This window comes from Ctenopharyngodon idella, chromosome 10 (genome assembly GCF_019924925.1).
Source record: "Ctenopharyngodon idella isolate HZGC_01 chromosome 10, HZGC01, whole genome shotgun sequence".
Lineage (NCBI taxonomy): Eukaryota > Metazoa > Chordata > Actinopteri > Cypriniformes > Xenocyprididae > Ctenopharyngodon > Ctenopharyngodon idella.
Genome location: NC_067229.1, coordinates 31,416,089 through 31,433,526, shown reverse-complemented (window position 1 = coordinate 31,433,526; position 17,438 = coordinate 31,416,089). Strand labels below are relative to the sequence as shown.

The following is a 17,438-nucleotide window of genomic DNA, read 5'->3' as shown; positions in this document are numbered from 1 at the left end:
AAGGTCCAAATGACAATCATCAGTGACAATTGGAGATTCACCCATAGTCAAAAGCAAAAGACTTCAGACTGTGGAGTGACTACAGAAATTGAAATCTACAGGTAACGCTAATACACATTAAATAGTCATGCAATGCTGATGTTATCATTAACAATTTGAGAACAAAGTATAACAGTAATAATAATTTGCACGGTTTGACGTGATCTGAGCCAAGCGATCGTTAGATTTAATAACCATTGGCAGCGTGATTTATTGTAGGCCTAATGCTTTTTTTTCTACGTTGATCAGAACAAAAGTGGCAGACATGTTACTTACTTGTTCAGATGACATTTTCCAGTGAAAATTCTTATTTTGGTCATACTTCCAAGACGTAGAATCTGTGAAGTACAGTATCCACACCAATGTGATGACAGCAAACATTAGTTTCATCTGCGTTGAGGAGACGTGCTGACGCACAACCCACGTAAAGATGAAAATTCCACAAATAACTGCAATTGCAGGTTTCAAACAGAGATGGCGACAAAGAGGCAAAACTTACGGACTGCAGCTTTAATTTAATTTGCAATGTATTTTGAAAAACTTACTCTTTCTTTACCACCTTAGACAAAAGGTTTGTTTGTGACATTTGATATGCAGATGTGTTACAATTCAAAGACCTTTACCTTTCCATCAGAAAGTTATGAATACATTTCCATCTTTGAGTACATTAATCAGACTCTTAATTACCTAAAATAAGCAGAGGAGGACATAATGGGTCACTATAATCTTTTTATAATACAAAATTACTTCCCAGCAAACAGGGAACATTCTCAGCATTTTAACCAAAGTTCTGGCAAGATTCTGTCAACATTCTGTCAACATTATGAACAAATGTTCTTCCAGTAACATTAATATAATGTTTATTCAAAGTCAATCAAAGTTAAAACATTATTTATATATTGTCCATTGGAATTTTATTTTTATTTTTTTTTTATTTTTTTTTTTTCCCCACAGTTTGATGCTCCCCTAAAGTTTTTTGTAAAATTATAAAATGTAAAGTTCATATAACATTCATATAACCAAGAAAAACATTTTTAAAATATTTAAAAGACGTTTACCTGACATTCAGAAATAATGCTTTCATAACTTAATGGGAACGTTAGAAAAATATTATTAGAACATTTTTTGTTAGCTGGGTTTGTCATCGATGGCATAAAAGTGTAATGCACACACACACACAAAGAAATAAAAAAAAATGCATTTGAATGCTATGGGCCATTTATTTTATTTCTGAAATCACCAAAGTTTTTTAAATGAGTTGTGGTTGCTGATGGATACTTCCATTACAAGGCATGTTTTGCAAGGCTTGTCTGTTCAAAGAAAGGGATACAGTATGCAATAAACAACGAACATTCTTGGCAATCAAAGCACTTCATGATGACCACAATAGCAAATATGCTTTTGCATTTGCAGGTGCATGTACAAGATTGCTCCAAACGTAAGCGGTCGCTGCATGAAAAGGCTGAAGCGGGGTGGAAAATGCAATTGTGCCACCGAGTGATAGTGTTTCATAGAGAGAATGTGTAGTTACTCATCTCCTGACACAGCTGTCTGTCTAGATATTTATTTAGAGGGAAGGTAGAGGTGTTTGTGTCAGGCTGCTGATAGCACAGCAAGATGATGACCCCCTCCCTGCAGAAACACCAAAACATCACTCTGGTGGGTAGATTTTCTCTGTTGTCTGTTTCTTCAGCCTCCTTCATATTCAAGCAACTGGGGCCAGTTGCACTAACCTGGCATAAATTACTCAGCCTATGTGTGACATAACTAACTAAATAATATAATTGTGTTACACCATTAACCTTTAATTAAGGGTATACGTAAGTAAAACTTATGTGCAGGCAGAACAGTAGTGAACACAGACAAGCATCAGTAGAATTTATATCAATATTTTACCTTGGGGTGATTGATAATTGATCAATAATAAAACCAGTGAGCAGTGGATACTGCCTTCTCACAAAAGAAAATAAGCAATAAGCCACTGAAGGCTGCATGTCACAGTGATTTACCACGGTTATGGGCTGTTGCGAGCCATGACCTGAAAAGGACTGTGGTGTATAATGCTCGGCCTCCAGTGGCGTAATATAATAAAAGATATTAAAACAAATAAAATAATTCATTTGTTTTAAAAGATAATGCTTTTTTAAAAATTATAATAATAATCATAATTCTTCCAGCAAGTAAAATACTGAAGGTTGTTTATGGTTGTTAAGCAACACAATGACCAAAGAGAGAACATTTATATATAATTCAACTGATGTATTCAGAGTAAATAGTTAGATATTCCTTTTTTTATAATTTAGAAGACTTCTCAGTTCTTCTGAGCCCCTAAAGTGACATGGTAAAATATACTTTTTAACCATGTTCCCTTAGAAGCACCATACATTTCTCAGTTGTTTTAAAGTCATAGATTATTTACTGACCCTCATGTCATTTCAAACATGAAAAAAAGATAGTTTGAAAATAGAAAAGAGTTTCGGTTCCTATAGTCAATGGGAACCAAAACTGTTTGATTACCAACATTCATCAAAATATTTTCTTTTATGTTCCACAGAACAAAGTCATGCAGGTTTGGAATGACATCAGACTGAGTAAATGTCTGCTTTTTCATTTTTATATGAACTATCCCTTTAAGTATCAGCTTTGTCTGAGATGTTTCTCCCAAAACTCTTTAGGTGAACTGAAATTAGAAACAAATGAGACAATTGTTGAAAGAGTACAGAGTTATAATATAATTTGGACAACTCAGATAATTTGATCTTAACTTTTAAGTAAGAAAGATTTGATCTGGACTGTTTTTACAGAACAAACATTTGAGAAGCAATAGAATTGAGCAAAAATCTCCATTTACTCTCAATTTAATCTTTTTTATGTCTAGAAGAAGCAAATGAGATATTAAAGTGATCTCATTTGCGACGTGGCAGTTGCAGGTGTGTGTTTATGGGCTATTTTACAACGCAGCTCATCCGATCAGCCTCTAGAGCCGGATATGTTTCATAAAGAACAGTATTCCACTCATGCAATATCTGCCTCAGAATAATTGCAGGATCAGTGTCTTAATTACCATCTGTAATCAGCCGATGAAATTACAGTTCTTTGCGCTCATTACCTGAAGTGTGTGTGTCACAATAGATCCCTTTGTGCACTAACACAATCCATACACTTGCTTGAGTTACATAAAAGCCAGTTTAAGTTTCCAAGATAGTCTCTCAAGGCGGGACTATTGTAAAGTGCCCATTACACAAGTCACTCAAGAAGAGAGAATCGGCCCTACCCATATATATATCCATTTTCTTCACTAAATTTAATCTTTACACTGCATCAAGCTGTTAGTAATACTGTGAAAGTCCATTACTTTTCACTAAATTGGAATGAAGCAGCAGTTTTCTTGCAGAATATAGATACTTTGAGATGTATTTTTGAAATACGACTTCAGTTCTCTTTCATCATCTCGTGTTCGAGATCCACCTATGGCAAGAGCATCCGTACCTGACCTCTGCAGAAGCATCCAATTGCACCAAGTCTGGCTAGACAGACAGAAGCGCATAGCCAATGCCAGGTAAGGCCCCACCCCCTTACCTGAGAGCATATATGGGCAACACGCGCTGCTATTCTCCAGTTGACATTCACTTCTCGCGACCTCTGAAATATTGTACACTCAGCTCGTGGTTTTATGGACTTCACTATTGTCTGCAGGAGGACACATCTTTTGGGATCAGCCTCAGTTGGACGTGTTTGTCCAATCAGCCAGGTTAGCTGAAGTAATTACTACAAGCCGCCCATGAATGCGCTGTATAGCAGGCTACCTGCCTCGCTCTCTTCGCTATTTTCCCGTTCTACGGCTGCCCGCCAGTCGGATTATGCGTTTATTTCTTTGATGGCTCTCTCTAAACCCACAACAGCCCCCCCCCCAGGACTACCAGTTTCGTGCCTGCCTGGCCGAGTGCGGTATCCTTTTCGCCGCTAGGGATTTCCATCCTTACTGTGTTGTGTGTATGGGCCGTAAACACGCCGAATAGACACTGTAACATGCCGCTCTGATTATGCCTGTCCAACTCTGTTGGGAAAAAAAGGCGACGCAGGTGCGCACACGGGGGACTCCCGCGATGCGGCCTCTTTTGTGGTGTCGAAACCCCGTTTATGGATGAGCCACCCGGCTGCTGGGGACGAGGACAATGCTGGCTTTCTCGACGGCTCGGAAGACAAGGATACCATCCCGTCATCTGTGACGCTTTAGATGAATGCTCCCACTGCTTTTGGTCTTCTTTGAGGTTTTTGAGCGAGCGGCCACTTGCCTCAACATCGAATGGCCGGCCCTTCAAAGTTCCTCTGACCAAGAGCGGGATGTCTATGATGGAAAACTCCTGGGACCCCCTCCCGGCCAAAGTGATAGTTTTTCCCTATCCTCCTTGCTTGTGCTAAACACATTAAACATTGTTGGGAGTCCCGTTCGACCACTAACACAGTCTCACGGGTTTGGATGTTGAGGATATGGCCGCTCTCAGTATGGGTGACCCCCCCCCCCGCCATCGAGCCCTATATCGCCAGACACATTAACCCTGCTCTAGGTGGGCTGCTTGCCCCGACCAAGCCTGTTCTCCTCGGCAAAATGGATCGCTTTTCTGCGTCCACCCACCACTCTTTAAAGCCTTGTTGTCAAGCTGTCCAAGCTAGCGGGCGTTCTATGACTCTCTCTGTGTGAAGAGAATATGAACTTAATCTATCTGATCTCCCCGATAGTGAAGAGCGGCGCATCATGGGAGCACAGGTTGAGCCTGGCCAGGCTTTCTTTGGTCCTGCCGTCGCTTCAATGCAACAGCGCTGCAATGGCAAGTATATGGAGAAGGAGGTTTTCAAACATTGCCTTCTAAGAAAGCCTGCACCGCATCAGATGTAAATGGACAGTTGGCTGTATTTAATTTTGAGAAATTAAAATAATACATATTTATCTGACTTTGATCAGTCAGATTCATGTATTAGTTCAGCTTTTCATGTAGATCCTGACACCACTGTCAGGCTTCTGCGGGGTGGAGCAGTGTACACCTCAGTATAAAGTGCCCGTGCCACTTTGTTGCCCTCTGGGGACCATTCTGCCAACCCCACCACCCTTGGTGCTTCGGGGCGCAGCGGTTTTCAGCGAACTTCTGATTCAGCACTCAACACGATGTTGCATCAGGCTCACACCCTCTGAAAATAAATCTAAGGGCAGCCTCACATGAGATAGGGCGGTGAACACCTCAGTATACGGTGCCCGCCCCACTTCGTTGCCCTCAGGGGACCGTTCTGCCAACCCCGCCACCCTCGGTGCTTCGGGGTGCAGCAGTTTCCAGCGAGCTCATGACTCAGTGTTCTCACGATGCTGTGTCAAGCTCACACCCTCTGGGGATGGGCGATAAGTGGTCAAATCGGTTGCTTCCTTCCATTGTGTTTTAGGTCACCGAAGTGGCTGCTCTAAGCATACCAGAGACCAGCCTCGAGAGGCTGATTCCCTTTGTGGATTTTCTGGCAGAGTTGAGGCTTTTGCCAAACATAGAAAGGGTACAGAATCCAGTTCGGTTTTCATCCACCTTTATACAGTGGGGTGCTCTCCACATTAGTCCATCCCGGGCAGGCTCTGGTAATGGAACAGAAAGTAAACTCTTTAGCAAAAGGAGCTATAAAACGGGCTCCTCCTCCCAGCAGAGAGTCAGGGTTTTTATGGCCGCTACTATTTTGTTCCACAGGTGGATGGAGGTCTGTATCCTATATTAGTTCTTCATCATTTGAATCATTTAGTCAGAAAACTCAGGTTCAAAATATTGATGCTAAACCAGATCCGAGGACCGGTTTGTCACGATAGTTCTAAAGGATGCATACTTCCACAGCACAGGAAGTTCCTCAGGTTTGATTTCAGGGGCGAAGCATACCAATATTAGGTTCCTCAATTCGGTCTAGCTTTATCACCCTGCACGTTCACAAAATGCGTAGATGCAGCTCTAGCCTCGCTCAAGCTGCAGGGCATACGCATTCTGAACTAATTAGATGACTAATTAGATGACTGGCTAATATTAGCGCAGTCGGATACTCTCCTTGACAGCAATCTATATTCCAGGGACCCTGAATATAGGAGCAGACATCCTGTCGAGACAGGGGCTAGGGCCAGGGGAATGGGGACTTCACCCCGAGGCGGTGAAGCTCATATGGGAGATTTATGGCCAAGTGGAAGTGGATCTGTTTGCGTCTCTTGCGCCGCACTGTCCACTTTGGTTCTCTCTCATGCATCCAGCTCCTCTTGGACTGGATACTAGGGTACAGATGTGGCCGAGGCTACGTGTGTACCCTTTTCCCCCAAATGTTCTGCTCCTAGGAGTTCTGGAGAAAATTCGCTGGGAAGGGATAAGTCTATTGCTAGTAGCGCCTTACTGGCCGAGTCGGATATGGTTCCCGGATCTTTTGTCTCTCATCGACGGCTCTCCCTCAGAGATTCCGATTAGGAGGGACCTTCTATCTCAGGCGGAGGGCATGATAATTCACCCCAGAAGTGTGGAACTTGTGGGTTTGGCCTCTGAGGGGGCTCAACTCATAGTATTTGGTCTCTCAACCGAGGTTGTGGAGACCATTCTTCACCCCAGAGCTCCTTCCACAAGGAAACTATATGCCCTGAAGTGGAAACTTTTCACTTCTTGGTGTGATGTGCGACAGCTAGATCCAGTTAACTGCCCAATTGGTACAGTACTAGAGTTCTTGCAAGATCGCTTTTCATCAGGGCTATCATCGTCCACCCTAAAGGTCTACGTATCAGCTTTTTCTGTATACCATGTCCCTGTGGATGGTACAACTGTGGGGTAGAACCCTTTGATGTATCGTTTCCTTCGTGGCACCTTGAGGCTGAGGCCTGCAACACGCAGTAGGGTTCCTGCTTGGGATTTGGCCATTGTGTTGGAAGGCTTTTCTGCAGCTCCATTTGAGCCGCTTGATCCTGTCTCAGAAGAATTTCTGATGTTGAAGACTGTTTTACTCCTTGCCATTTCTTCACTCAAAAGAGTAGGAGACCTTCAGGCCCTATCTGTATCCCCTACGTGCCTCGAGTTTGCCCAGGGATGGTCAAAGCGTTCCTTTACCCTAAATATCGGGCTAAATATCTAGGGTTCTGACCAATATTCCACAGCCTATAGTGCTGCAAGCTTTCTGTCCTCTTCTGTTCTCAGATCAAGACCAGGAAAAGTTGAATCTTGTGAGTCCAGTGCGAGCACTGCCTTAATCCTTCTGGGCATGGAATTCACTAGAGCTGCATAGGTTGTTGCTGGAATCCTCTTCCACTCCACCATAATGACATCACGGAGGTGCTGGATGTTAGACACATGGCACTTCTCCACCTTCCGCTTGAGGATGCCCCACAGGTGCTCAATAGGGTTTAGGTCTGGAGACATACTTGGCCACTCCATCACCTTCACCTTCCTCAGCAAGGCAGTTGTCATTTTGGCGGTGTGTTTGGGGTCATTATGAAGGGTGGGCATCATGCTCTGCTTCAGAATGTCACAGTACATGTTGGAATCCATGTTCCCCTCAATTAAGCGCAGCTCCCCAGTACCAGCAGCAATCATGCAGCCCCAGACCATGATGCTACCACCACCATGTTTGACTGTAGGCAAGACAAAGTTTTCTTGGTACTCCTCACCAGGGCGTTGGCACACATGCTGGACACCATCTGAGCCAAACAAGTTTATCTTAGTCTCATCAGACCACAGGACATGGTTCCAGTAATTCATGCTCTTGGACAGGTTGTCTTCATCAAACTTTTTGCAGGCTTTATTGTGAGCCAGCTTCAGAAGAGGCTTCCTTCTGGGACGACGACCATGCAAACCGACTTGTTGCAGTGTGTGGCGTATGGTCTGAAGCCAGCTTCTGCACCTGATGCACAGCATGAGGACTGAACTTCTTTAAACAACCCTTGCAAGGCCTGTTCCGAGTGGAAACTGTCTTGGAAAACCTCTCTCTATGACCCTGGCCACTGTGCTGTAACTCAGTTTCATGGTGTTACCGATCTTCTTATAGCCTAGGCCATCTTTGTGGAGAGCAACAATTCTAATTCTCAAATCCTCAGAGAGATCTTTGCCATGAGGTGCCATGTTGAACATCCAGTGGTCAGTATGAGAGAATTGTACTCAAAGCGCCAAATTTAAACTGCTCTAATACAAGATAAACAAATTTGTATGGTCCTGTCAAGCAGACAAAACCATGAACATGATGAATAGGACATGTGGCTTTGCATGGTTAAATGACGTACATCACTTTTGTTGCCAGCTATTTTGACAATAATGGCTGTATGTTGAGTTATTATTAGAGGACAGTATATCTATACTGTTATACAAACAGCACATTGACTACTCTAAAATATATCCAAGTTTCATTTCTATAGTATTGTCCCTTGAGAAGAAAGTGGTTGCTGAAATGTGAGGGGTGTACTCACTTTTGTGAGATACAGTATGTCCACAGAGCTGCCCTGTGGAGAAATTCAGATCAACGATTTGCTTGTTTTGGACCACATAAAAGGGGTCTCCCTGTGTCCAAACAAACGGTTAGCAAGTGGATAGTCGAGGCTATATCACTTGCTTATGAGGTCTCTGGTCAGCAGTCTCCACTGTCTGACGTACACTCTCGCCATTGGCTAGTTGACACACGTGCATCAGATGCAATCACGCTGAGGCGTTCCCAAAGCGTCCTGGACACAGCATCTTGTTCCCTTCTCAGGGAACTATGGTTAGAGTCATAACCTGAGACGTTTTTTTCAATTTCAATGAATATTCAAAATTTTAATTTTAATTTGACAGCACTAAAGCACATGTGAAATCAGTCCAGTGGCATGGTGAGATGTCATCCCGTAGCGTGTACAAGTCTCCTCCTCAGCTAGGACGCTAAAGCACACCTTGACCAAACAATGTCGGCCTCTGATTGGCCGAAGCAAGTCGATCACAGGCATGTAGGAATTATGGCAGGTGGAGGTGGATAGCCCTGCAGAAAATCAGTCCTGGAGGAACTCCAGCACTGAACAAAGCGGGCAGTTAACTGGGTCCAACTGGCGATTTACGCACCACGAAGTGAAAACTCTCCACTTCAAGCCATACAGTTTCCTCGTGGAGGGAGCTCTAGAGTTAAGGATGGTCTCAACAACCTCAGTTGAGAGACAAGAGTTCAGGAGTTGATCCCCCTCTGAGGCCAAACTTACAATTTCCAGCAGTCTGGATGAGGGTGGAAGATAGCACCCCCTGCCTGAGACAGAAGTTCTCTCCTGACAGGAATCTCCTAGAGAGCCATCAGGGAGAGATATCAGGTCCGAGAACCATACTCGGCCTGGCCAAAACGGGGCTACTAGGAGTAGAACTCCCAAGAGCAGAGCAATCGGGGGAAATATGTACATGCACAGCCTCTGCCACATCTGTACTAACGCAGCTGGATGCATGAGGGAGAACCAGAGCTGACAGTGTGATGTTTTTTGAGAAACAAACAGGTCCACTTCCTCCTGGCCAAATTTCCTCCAAATTAACTCCACCACCTCGGGGTAGTGTCTCCATCCACGGGGCCTCAGCCTCAGCCGGATGTCTGCTCCCTGATTCAGGTGCCCAGGGATGTACACTGCCCTCAGGGAGAACAGCCTGCTGTTATGTAGGAGACCACCAACATGTTGTCTGATCTGACAAGCACTTGGTGGCCTCTTGAAGGAAGATTTCAGAGCCAGAAAAACAGCCATCATCTCCAGGCAGTTTACGTGCCCAGCCCATGAGAGAAGCATCTGTTGTAAGCATTTTGCAATGTCAAGGCACCCTCAACTTGAGCCACCACTGTAATGGTCTCATGTACAGAAGGCCAAAAGGTATCATGTTGGATGCAGCTGCCATGAGCCCCAACAGTCTTTGAAAGTTTCACAGTGATGACTTGGCCTAGTTTGATCTTGCCTAAGGCTAAAAAGATTGACTCAAGTCCCATACTACCCCTAGAAAAGTGGTATTCTGTAATTGGAAAAAGCACACTCTTCTTGGAGTTCAGTATTAATCCCAAGCACCTCATATGAGTGAGGACGGCATCTCAATGCTGAATCACGAATGCCCTTGAGTCACAAACAGGGCCAGAGCTGCATCCATGCACTTCATGAAGGTGCGGGGTGACAAGGCTAGGCTGAAAGGAAGAAACAATACTGTAATCATCGCCCCCGAAAGCAAACCTGAGGAATTTCCAGTGATGAGGTAGGATGGATATATGGAAGTATGCGTCTTTTAGATCTATTGTGACAAACCAGTCCACTCATCTGATGAGAGTCACAATTAACTTCAGAGTTAACATTTTGAACCTGTATGTCCTCAGAGCATGATTCAGCTGATGTAGATCTAATAATGGACACAACCCACCATCCTTCTTTGGAACAATAAAATAGCATCTGTAAAAGCTGGCATCTAGAGAAGGATCATATTCTATAGCCTTCTTTGCCAAAAGAGGCTTGACCTCTTGTTCTATCACCTGAGCCTGATTGGGACAAACGACTGTGGGTAAAATCCTGTTGAAACGAGGTGGGTGAGAACTGAACTGAATTCTGTAACCTCTTTCCTCTTTCTATAGTCTGCAGGACCCAATGATGTGGTGTGAGCCACCCTCAGAGGGCAGACTATTGGTGTCATGGCCTCTTTGCTGCAGTCTTCTTGGCGATGATAACAGTACTCAGATCCACTCTTCCCAGTGAAGACCAAGGCTGAGAGTGCTGTCCAGACCCCCATTCTTTTTGTGACACTGCCTCTTCTTCTCTATATATGAAGTGCTGGTAGGTGGTTGGGGCTGCTCACATCAAGGTGAATGCACCATTGATCGTGGAGGTTGCGCTTTATTAGGTAGGAACATTTATCTAATTTGCTTCTTCTACAAACCTCCTGCCTCTTGGCCAGCCATTCGATATTTAACCTGGCCACGGTGCAAGTAACGATGCAACCTCCACAAGCTCCTCATACGCAGGAGAGCTTGGATCTATCTTCCCTGCCTCAATACTGAGCACCAGAAGCTGCAGAGCGTGCTTCCGTATCCTGAGAGAAAGTGCTGGATCTAGCGGGTGAGGATTGAGGCCAGGACCATCTTAAATCCCTCCACTAAATCCATCTGCAATCCCCATGATCGGAGTCACTGCTCTGCCTCGGTAGCAGCGGGACCCGAACCACGAAAAAATGCATGCCTGAGAGCCCTCCTCAAAGAGTGCCAGGTGGGAGTGGACGTCCACAGTGGCAGATGTTCACAGTGAGCACAGTCAGCCCCCTAGAGAGCAGACTGTGCATGCTCTGCTCCCAAAAAAAAAAAAATACACAACAACAAAAATACATAAATTGTGTGTATCCCCACCCATGATATAGTGTGGGCAAGGAGGAACACACAATCTAAATTGCTGTTTGAACTACTTTGTTTTGACTACAGGACAAACAAATGACAAACAATTTGCATAGAGAGCTTGCTGAACACACAGAAGTTAAAGTTGTTTGGTGAAGGTGTGCTTTATAGTTTCCTGGTCATGACGTCACACGCTGGACATTTCACACTTGCTTCAAGACACAATCATGCAGAAGTGTTCCCATAGCATCAACACCTGATGCAGCGTGGAGTTCCCCCGAAAGGGAACAAGGAAACAGAACTAAAATTGTGATAAAAAAAAACCCACCCAAACAACAGATAACCCGTTAAAATATCAAAGAAACTACCCTCTAATCACCTTTCCATGGTTGCCATGGAATTAGAGGGACTAACGTACAGTAAGAGAAATTGTCCATCACTGCCTTAACACTGCCAAATCAACCTGATTTCTGGGCCACAGAGAAATTATTTTCTGAGACCTGCTATTTCTTTTCATGGTAATCAATCAATGTATCAAGACCAAGTATTGTTTTGGCATCAATCATGTTTTTGAAGAAAAAAAATGCCAGGTGCATTGAGTCAAGAGCCAGTAATGTGGCTCAAAAAAAATTTTTTTTGTTTTTTGGGGGGGGTTTTTGCAGAGAAGTCCTAAGAGATGGCTGTGTGCACACAAAGCGTGTGATTATGTTGATGTACAATTATCTAAGAAATGACTGGATTCAGGTAAAGATGCTTTTACTCTTATTATTAGAGGCAAATTGCGTGTATTTATGATGGGTTTGAGCAGATTCTTTGAATTGATTAAAAAAACCTGCTTTTTGTGCATAAAAATATGCAATAGGTGATTTACCTGCACTACCAGAACAACCTGTTGCTACTTATTTTGTTAAAGTGTTAAAATATTTGTTGAGGGGAACGTTTGGTTTTTATTTTATTTTATTTAAAATGCTTTTAGAGGTAGCATGCCAGATGTTCTTTTAACTCTGAGATGACTCAAGACTTAATTTTTTATCATTAGTGGCTAAGGCAAGCATTAGCATTTCAAACACTATTACTGCTCAAATGGAAGGGTGTTTTTCAAAATATTAAACTTAAGTGCTACAAACATAAATGATACTACACATTATGTGGCTGATTTAGGAAAGATTTAGTATTTGTTTCCAAACAAACAGATTTATGATTTTGCTTGGTGGTAGATTTAACAAACAAAAACAATCCTACATGATTCAACTCCTAAAAATAAAGGTTCCAAAGGAGGGTTTTCACAGTGATGCCATAAAAGAACCATTCGATGAACAGGTCTTAAAGGGGTGCTTGATTATGATTTCACTTTTTTTTTTACTTTAGTTAGTGTGTAATGTTGCTGTTAGAGCATAAACAACATCTGCAAAGTTACTACACTCAAAGTTCCATGCAAATGGAGATATTTTCTTTCAAATAATTCTCTGTTTAAGTACTACAACAAACAGCTGGTAGAGACTAAAATAAGCTTCTTCCCGGGTTGGTGACATCACTAACCCTAAAATTTACATAAACCCTGCCCCCGAGAACATGAAACAAATGGGGTGAGGCCATGTTGGGCTGCTTTAGAAAAGAGGAAGAGTTGTTGTATTAGAGTGTTGTTACTGTAACCCTTCTCTAAGGGTAAGTACACACTAGGTTCGGATACTCGTTGAACTCTAGTGTAGTGAACAGCACAACCAGAAGTTATTGATAACCACACAAATTGCCATTCCACATGAACTGTACTGAAGTAACAAAACAATCACCAGAACATCAATAAAGTGTGGTGCGCAATCAATGTATGTGTCTGTCTTTTTTTTTTTCTTTTAAAGAGTTCCTCAGTCCAGTCTTTCAGATGACCAAAAAAATGTTTCCTTTAGTGGAAATCACTTCTGTCTATTGGGTTCCAAAAAAACGAGTGAAGAAAAAAAAAAAAAAAAAAAAAAAAAAAAAAATTAAACAAAACTGTTCTATCCAATCCCAATCTGGAATTTAGGGGAAAGGAAAAAATGCATTCAAGGGTTCACTGAGATCCTACCGCACAGTGTTATCACATGAGACATCCCGCAGCAATTGATGACTCCATGGATCCAACGATCAAGGGTGGTTGGCTCGCCACCTTCGTTCCGGAAGAATTCAAATGCATACAAAAACTCTGGGCTGCAATAGAACAGGCACATCCATATCATATTACTCAATAATCAACTCACAATCAACTTATACAGACCTTAATATATATTAAACTCTGTTTAAACATAATTAATGAATTTAAATCATGAATTCAATTCCCCAAACTTTCACAATCATGTACTCAATTCACATATTTGAGATAGATAAAGCTCACTCTGTGAATTTATGTCAACAATGTGATTTCCACACTCCAAATAATTATACATATTCAACAAACCTTTTAACTATGCATACAACTCATACATCAAGTCGATAATATTCACGTTTCTCAAATCACAAAATCACATTACGTGTCCTCAGCCACGCATTAAAATGGCCGCTCAACATTACAGTATTTGCTTTACACATCGAGGTGATAATCCTTTCAAAATTCACAGAAATAATTTGATCATAACATAAAAAAAAAACAGAGACAAAAAGCTACAATATGAATCTCCTCTTTTAACTATTTAGGAGTTAATGTTAGATCGTTTAACTTGTTAAGCTCGTTAACACTCACCGAGATTCAAGTTCACACCTGCCGAAATATAGCTTCAAATCCAATGGTTCAAGTGTTCATGACGATCTCAATCATCTTTTTAGTTAATATCAGTTTACAATTTATGTAAATACAATGCATTTATAGAGTAATCGATTCAAACTTCCCTGCATCTGCATGACAGATTATTTCATCATTCTCTGCCAATACTTGCTTGCATCGCTCCAGAAAGAGGGCGGAGCTTCATGTTTTTTTCCACCAATAGCAAATTTCCCTCTGCTAACACACTCTAGTTACCAGGCAGATTTTCTAATATCAGGTTTCACAGAGTAAGGTGACTTAAAGGCACAATTAATGATAATGAGTTCATACAAATATGCCACAAACTCATTCATATTTTCTTTATAGGGATTTTGCATAGGGGTTACATTACCATGCCGTAATTTTACGCCGGACTGCTTCACAAATAAGGGTCAATTCAACACTGGATTTGCATAAAAGATTAACATGACAGCACATGCTAGTCGATGAGTTGAATCAACTTCACAGCAACTACATAAATTTATCCACTAACCATACAGAAACGTCCAGATGCATTCTAAATGTTGTAACTTCTTCCTAAGTCTCTCCATCAGTGTTCGAATCCAGTTTGAACAATGGAATGGTTGAACACCATTACTGACAATCATCATTTTGGCTGTGTGTGAGAATGAGCTGTTAAAACTCTGCCCTTTTCTGAAAAGCATGCTGGGAGCAGAGGCTCATTTGCATTTAAAGGGACACACAAAAACTGCGTGTTTTTGCTCACATCCAAATAGGGGCAAATTTGGCAACGGTAAAATAAATGATCTGTGGGCATAGGCGTAATTTGCAGTTGGCACGGGGTCGATATTTTTGCCAGGGTCGATATTGTCCCTACCACTTTTTGAAACATCTCGTGGCACGGATGTATCTGATACAAAAGAAACATCTCTAGCTGATTGGCAACTTTGTTCATTTGTGTTAAATATTAGGCAGTCTGGCGCTGGGATGTGTTGTTTTTGGAATCATGTTGAGTGCTCATTGCCGCTGTTATCAGTGGTGCAACAGTGTTCTCTTGGCACTTGTGCACACTGTGCAGTCTTAACGCTGTTGCAGAGACACTCTATTCATTCTGGTGAAATCACAAAACAAAATGCACAAACGTGTCCCTGCTCTTGATATACAATCACTGATGAACATCTTTGTTTTTAATGAGAAAAAAATTAAATAAATTATACGAGGGCGCATTAGAACCCAGAACCTCTGGCACGCTGAACAAAAATTCTACCACTAGTCTATCAGGACAATCTAATACTAAACGTTGACTAATGTAAATACTCTCGAGACTAACAATTATAGTAGATGTAAGGATGAAACTATCATATTACACATGAGGTCTATGTCAATAAATCTTGTGCATTTATTATTGTAATTATACAATTACAATACACCCCACCACCCACCCCAACCAACCACACATTCCTGTCCCACTCACTTTTTAAAACAAAGTTACGCCACTGTCTGTGGGGTATTTTGAGCTGAAACTTCACAGACACATTCTGGGGACACCAGAGACTTATATTGCATCTTGTAAAAGGGGCATTATAGCACTCCTTTAAAATACCCCTATTATGCTTTTTCCAATATTACCTTTCATGCAATGTGTAATGTAGCTGTCTGTGAATGTAAATTATCTGCAAAGTTGTAAAGCCGAAAGTGCACAATAAATAAAGTTATTGTCCTTCAAAACAAACCACTTCCATGGTTCCATTGTGGCTACACATCACTACGTTTACACATTTTTACCTAATGCCCAATGCAAGTTCTTCATTGGCTGCCCGTGAACAACGTCTACTTTGACCCGGCCTCAAATGCTGTAGCTGGTTTGTGTTGTGTATGGATCATTGACAAAATAAAGCTTCAAAAAAGGTGTTTTTCAAAACCAATGTAATATTTTTGAAAACCCCTTGGTCTTGAGCCACCACTGCAATGGTCCTTTGTACAGCAGGCCAAAAGTTATCACATTGCATGCAGCTGCCATCAGACCTAACCCTAACCTTAACCCAGTCTCTGAAACTGTTTGACAGTGAGAGACTGGCCTAGCTTTAGCTCTTTTACGGCTGAGAGAATCAAAGTGATGTGAGCTGGAAACAGGCGTGCCTGCATCGTAGTCGAATCCCATACCACACCCAGAAAAGTGGTCCTCTGAGCTGGAGAAAGCAGACTCTTCTTGGCATTCAATCTCAACCCCAACTTTCTCATGTGAGCAAGAATGACATCTCGATGTCGAACCGCCAACTGCTCTGATTGGGCTAGAATCAACCGATCGTTAATATAATTTAGTATGCAGATTCCCTGGAGTTGCAGGGAAACCAGAGTTGCATCCACACACTTTGTGAAAGTGTGAGGTGATAAAGCTAGGCCAAAAGGAAGAGCTCAATATTGGTACACTTTTCCCCCAAAAGCGAACCTCAGGAACTTCCTGTGCTGTGGAAGGATGGACACATGGAAGTATGCATCCTTCACATGTATCATGACAATGATACATGTCCTTGGATCTGATTTGTGACACAATTTGCTTGAGAGTAAGCATCTTGAACTTCCCTACGGAGCGATTTAGTACAGATCTAAAATTGAATGCAACCCCCCTATCCTTTTTTTCGGAACAATAAAGTAACAGCTGTAGAACCCGGACTCCCTGCTGGGAGGAGGAATGTGTTCTATGGCCCCTTTGGCCAGCAGGGCTTTCACTTCTTGCTCCATAACAAGAGCCTGCTCGGCCGACCACTGTTGGCAAAACCCTGCTGAATCGGGGTGGGTGAGACCTGAACTGAATGGTATAGCCTTTTTTGACTGTCTGCAGGACCCAATGAAATATATGTGAACCACTGCACCTCAAAACACACGAGGTGGTGGGGTTGGCAGAACGGCCTCCTGAGGGCACCAAGAGGAGGTGGGCACTGTGTAATGAGGTGGAAACCATCTTCCCCCGGAGTGGTCTGCCCTTAAGAGCTTGACACCACTGACGTCAGGACTTCTTCACTGAAACCCTCTTAGAAGCAATAACAGCCCTCAGATATGTTCTGCCCTTCGAGGGCCGCTCCCGCTTAGCAGCCCCAGAGACTTGAGAGCGGAAAGGGAGGAATTTCTGAAATGCCTGTTTCTTAGTCTGGAACCTGTCAGCGACTGATTTTACAGTGTCGCCGATTTACAGTGAGGTCCGATGGAGATAGTGGGGCGTCCAGTAGAAAGCTTGTATCTTTGTCTTTAATCCCAAATAAATGTAACCACAGATGCCTCTCCGTGGTCACCAGGGCTTCCATAGAACAGCCGATTGATCTGGCCA

General features: G+C 42.6%; 1 long non-coding RNA gene across 1 annotated transcript; it reads right to left on the bottom strand.

The window, feature by feature from the left end:
* Nucleotides 1–882: 882 nt before the first annotated feature.
* LOC127521767 (uncharacterized) lies at nucleotides 883–14,284 on the bottom strand. The gene is made up of 2 exons (XR_007932465.1): nucleotides 14,093–14,284; nucleotides 883–13,563 (listed from the first exon to the last, which is right to left on the bottom strand). It is a non-coding gene; the product is annotated as an uncharacterized LOC127521767 (long non-coding RNA).
* Nucleotides 14,285–17,438: the final 3,154 nt, after the last annotated feature.